Raw genomic sequence first — 6,000 nt, forward strand, 5'->3', positions numbered from 1 at the left:
GGAAAGCCGTCCCATAGAATCACAGAAGTTCCTGGTTTGAAGAGACTTCAACAGCCATCAAGTCCAATCCAAACTTTTGGAAGAATTTCCTTCATAATAGATCCTCAAGTGGTTATCCAAACTTCATGGGAAAACCTGCAATGATAGGGGTCCCACCAACTCTACCAGTTTTGTATAGCTGTAGAAAGTGCCTATATTGTTTTCTTTGCAACTTTCACCCTTTCTTTGCTCCTACTTATGCTCTCTAGGGCTAAACAAAGTAAATCTAACCCCTCTTTCACATGACAATACTCAAAGACAATAATCTTCCCTTCCCACAAATGTCTGAAAGAAGGGACAAGGTAGGGTGAAGGGAAGAACCCTATAATAGCCAAAGGGAAAACGGCCCTCTATATGGTATTAGTCTGGATTGTCTGACCTAGCCTCCAGGGAAACAAATCAGATATGGCATCCAAGGCAGAAGGGTCCACAGCTGAGAGCTAGAGGAGCAGGGGTGAGAGATAGTGAAAGGAGCTGGAAATTTGTATGGGGGGGGGGTATGATTATGAGCCATTGTATACCAGTATAGAATCTGTGACTAAAGAAGGCATAGGGATCAGTATAACACTTAGGAAAGAGACCCACAAGCCCCAGTAAGGGGAAAATGTTACAGGAGATTGCTACAGGAAAATTTCAAATGAAAAATTGTTTTCAAAAAAGTGTAGTTAGGACTACCAAGGCTTATGGACTAGGGATGGCGAAAGCATACAGCAGGAAACAAAGGAACAAAGAGGAACAGAGACTTGTCGCAGCAGCAAAAGCCAGAATTCTAACTCAAGTCTTCTCACTCCTGTCTAGTACTTTGAGGGGAAAGGCCTGACTTAAGCAGTGTTGGGAGATATTAGGGGAGGAGACCAGGCCCTTGTCCTCACATGTGGAAGGGGCCAACTACCTTTAGTTCAGTGTCTTGATTTTACAGGTGGAGAAGTAAGTACAAAGAGGGTGTTCCTTATTCAAGGTCACACAGGTAATAAGTAACAGAGCTAGGATTCATACCTGAGTCTAACTACAAATCCAGCATTTTCTCCGTGTGAATGCCCATGTTGCCACTTATCTCACTGTGGAACCTTGAGCAAGTTGCTTCACTTTGTGGGGTTTTAGCTTCCTCATAAGTAAAAAACAAATACAGTACTTATTTAGTTTGGAGAAGGGATTGATCTGGAGACCCTTGGTCAATTGATTTTCCTACAGCCTAGTTGATGGAATAAGAAGCTAACATTTATTGTGCTAAGCACTCATTTCTCATTTGATCCTCAAAATAACCCTGGAAGAGAAGTGCTATTATTATACCCATTTTACAAATGAGGAAACTGAGGCACTTTGAGGGTAAATGACTTGCCAGGGTCACTCATGAACAGTGCATAACACCTTTTGACCCAGCTATAACACTGCTAGATCCATAACTCAAAGAGAAGAAACAAAGTTGTGTGAGAAAATAATGGGTTTGGGGATACCCAGAGGCCCCTGCTTAAGGGGATTATATTAAGATTGATTGGATTGACTTTGCTGATTAACTCACTTAAAGTTAATGGGCAAGAATACTTATAGAAGCTCTTTTTGTGGTGGCAAAAAACTGGAAACTAAGGAGTTCCCATCAATTGGGTAATGGCTGAACAAATTGTGGTTTATCAAGGTAATAGAATATTGTTGTGCTATAAGAAATGAACAAGATAATGTCAAAACAACATGGAAATTTTTGTATGAACTGATGCAGAACAGGGAATAGAACTAGAACAATTTATACTATAATATCAATATTATAAAAATGACAAATTTTTAAGATTTGAACTCAGGTACTCCTGAATCCAGGGCCAGTGCTCTATCCACTGCACCACCCAGCTGCCCCCTATGCATATATTTTTAACACAGCCATTGAGGGAATTTGTTTGCATAGTTGTTAGGAGGAATTTGTTTTTCTTTTTACTCAAATTTGGGGTGGGAGAGGGATGGATGGGAAGGAAAGACAATAGATTTCTGTTAATTGAAAGAATAATTTTTTTTTTTTTTTAGTGAGGCAATTGGGGTTAAGTGACTTGCCCAGGGTCACACAGCTAGCAAGTGTTAAGTGTCTGAGGCCGGATTTGAACTCAGGTACTCCTGACTCCAGGGCCGGTGCTTTATCCACTGTGCCACCTAGCCGCCCCTGCCTGATAACTTTTGAAGGACTAGCCTGAGAAGAGGGACACAGTTTAAATAAGACAGATTCCTGTTCACATGGCATTTATGGTTTTCTTGTGGGGAGGGATGGGAGAAGAAGGCAGACAGGTTACAATAAAGCATACATCAAAGAAATTAAAGCTATCTACAACCAGATGAAAAAAAAATTTTCTCAATCACTACTGATTAGAGAAATGCAAATTAAAACTACTCTGAAGTACCACCTTACACCTATCCAATTGGCTAATATGAAATAAAAAAGGGAAATGATAAATGTTGGAGAAGATGTGGGAAAATTGTAATACTTGGTATTACAATTGGTAGAGCTGTGAACTGATCCAACCATTCTGGAGAGCAACTTGGAACCATGCCCAAAAGGCTATAAAATTGTGCATACCCTTTGACTCAGCAACACTAATACTATGTCTATATCCCAAAGAGATCATAAAAAAGGGAAAAGGACCCTTATGTACAAAAATATTTATAGCTGCTCTTTTCATGGTGGCAAAGAATTAGAAATTGAGGGGTTGCCCATAAATTGGGGAATGGCTAAACAAGCTGTGGTATATGAATGTAATGGAATACTGTTGTGCTGTAAGAAATGATAAGCAGGTGGATTTCAGAAAAACCTGGAAAGACATACATGAACTGATGCTGAGTGAGATGAGCAGAACCAAGAGAACATTGTACACAGTATCAACAACATTGTGTGATGATCAACTTCGATAGACTTAACTCTTCTCAGCAATACAATGATCTAAGACAATGCCAAAAGACTCATGATGGAAAATGCTCTCCACGTTCAGAAAAAGAATTATGGAGTCTGAATGCAGATTGAAGCATACTGTTTTCACTTTTGTTGCTTTTGTTGTCACTGTTGTTTATTCTTTTTTTCATTTTCTTCCTTTTGTTCTGATTCTTCTCTTACAACATGACTAATTTGGAAATATGTCTAATGTGATTATGATGTATAACCTATATCAGATTGCTTGCTGGCTTTGGGAGGGGGGAAGGAAGGCAGGGTGGGAGAAAAATTTGGAACTCAAAAAATATCTTTACATGTTAATTGTAAAAAAATTTAAATAAATAAAATAAAAATAAATTTAAAAATGCACACATCATTGCTAAGAGACAGCAGGGTATAGTGGAAAGAGCCTTAGGGTTAGAATCAAAGGACCTAGGAAGGGAGGGGAGGGAGGAAGGAAAAAAAATTGAAACTAGAAATTTTATAAAAACAAATGTTGCAAACTATCTCTACATGTAACTGGAAAATAATAAAATACTTTTATGGGAAAAAAAAAGACTCAAAGGACCTAGGTTAGAAGCTTCTCCCTGAAATAAGAGTCCATCTTTTAAAAACCAATTATAGGGGCGGCTAGGTGGTGCAGTGAATAGAGCACCGGCCCTGGAGTCAGGAGTACCTGAGTTCAAATCTGGCCTCAGACACTTAACACTGACTAGCTGTGTGACCCTGGGCAAGTCACTTAACCCCAACTGCCTCACTAAAAAAAAAAAATTAAAAAAAACAACACAATTATATTCTTCTGTTGTAATGATGTGAGGACACCTCAGTCCCTCAAGATTACTCAAAAGGCAATAGAAGTATATGGTGGGTACAAGCAGGCTTTGACACTTTACAAAGAATTCCCCCAAGTAGCACAATAAATGTTATCAAAGAAATATGTGAACAACAAAGATGGGCTGGGGGCAGCTAGTTGTCGAAGTGGATAGAGCATGGGCCCTGGATTCAGGAGGACCTGAGTTCAAAGTTGGTCTCAGACACTTGACACTTAATAGCTGTGTGACCCTGGGCAAGTCACTTAACCCTCGTTGCCCCACAAAAATAAATAAATAAATAAATAAAGATGGGCTAGTTATATAGTAAGAGAGAGGGAGAGTGATGGACAGCCCATGTTCTCCCTAGTTTCCTCAAGATGTCAAGAGAAAGCATGTTGAGTGGACTCCTTTTGATGAATTATGGAAAGACTCGGACAAGCCCCATAGGCCAGAGGGCCTTGGAATGGTGTATGGAAGCAGGAGGTGATCTGAATTGTCGAAGGAAAGAGCCAAGTCAATGAGATAACACAGGAGCACCGCCATATCACAAATAAATATTAATCAGGTAATACTTCAGTGGAGGATATAATTATTACTATGTTGTTATTATTTGCCCTGACACTTGTACTACATGCTGCATGTGGGGAAAGAGGAGAGAGAGTTGAAAGGAATGGGAAGAAAGAATGTGGCCCCTACTGCATGAAGAGTCTTGCTATGAAATCCCACCCAAGCTGGATTGCCACCTGGGCTGGCATTGTCCTGCTGAGTCTTATTCAAATTGTGTATCTTTTTTTTCTATATTACCATAGGCTTCTGAAAAAAGAACAGTTCACCATAAAATTCTCTCATGTCTATTTTCTACTGGCTGCCCTGGGAAATCTATAAGTGCCAATTAGTATGGCCTGGATTACCCACTGACACTACATCCCTCCCACGTGCAAAGTGAAGACAGGAGAATCAAAACAGCATGCATGGTAACTCCAACCTCCTCACCTCCCTACACACACAGTGGTGTTTCCAAAAGTCTTAGTGTACTTTTAAGCTTTAATGACTTCACAAATAGAAACGCTGTGAACCTTTTTTTTTTAATCATTTGAGGGGCAGCTAGGTGGCGCAGTGGATAGAGCACCTGCCCTGGAGTCAGGAGGACCTGAGTTCACATCCAGCCTCAGACACTTAACACTTACTAGCTGTGTGACCCTGAGCAAGTCACTTAACCCCAACTGCCTCACTAAAAAAAAAAAAATCATTTGAAAGGGGGTGGCTAGGTAGCACAGTGGATAAAGCACTGGCCTTGGATTCAGGAGGACTTGAGTTCAAATCCAGCCTCAGACACTTGACACTAGCTGTGTGACCCTGGGCAAGTCACTTAACCCTCATTGCCCCACAAAAACAAAAACAAAATCATTTGAAAGCTTAATTGTTTAAATTTACCTTGAACTTAGTTTTGTACATTTTAAATAATAAAATTTTAATTTGAACAAGATGGGCACCTGATTATTATGCATTGTATGGTATGTGCAATAATTTTTGGATGACACTTTCTCAGACCAGGGGATTTGGTATATGGCCACCTCAGTCTCCATTATTCTTTTCCTTGTGGAGTCATATCAAAACTGCACTCCTTGGATCACCTTAAGCCTAGGAATCCTTTCTGTCACCAAGCAGCAACTGATGAAAGATTTACAAAGTTCAGAAATGTGCTAAAGTAATGTGTAGCAAAAGATGCTGATTACATTGCATTTTTAATAAAAAGCATCAATATTTTTAAAATGTATATGATTAACCTTTCAAATGCAGATGTTTTGGTAAGTTTTTAGCATTCATATATCTGAGGTTATTAAAGTTTAGGACTGCATTTATGGGACATCCTATATGTATCTCAGAATTTTATAGTTGGAACCTCAAGCAGTTGGCTGGTCTAATCCATACTCAAAAGGGAATCCCCATTATAATATATCCAACAAGTGATCTCTGCTTGGAGACCTCCAAAAAGAGGGAATCCTCTAGTTCCCAAGGTACTCTTTTCTACTTTTATTGTTCAATTATGTCCAACTCTTTGTGACCTCATTTGGAGTTTTTTTGGCAAAGATACTGGAGTGTTTTTTGTTTGTTTTTAGGGGGCAATGAGGGTTAAGTGACTTGCCCAGGGTCACACAGCTAGTGTCAAGTGTCTGAGGCTGGGTTTGAACTCAGGTCCTCCTGAATCCAGGGCTGGTGCTTTATCTACTGTACCACCTAGCTGCC

Source organism: Dromiciops gliroides, chromosome 2 (genome assembly GCF_019393635.1).
Source record: "Dromiciops gliroides isolate mDroGli1 chromosome 2, mDroGli1.pri, whole genome shotgun sequence".
NCBI classification, from domain to species: domain Eukaryota; kingdom Metazoa; phylum Chordata; class Mammalia; order Microbiotheria; family Microbiotheriidae; genus Dromiciops; species Dromiciops gliroides.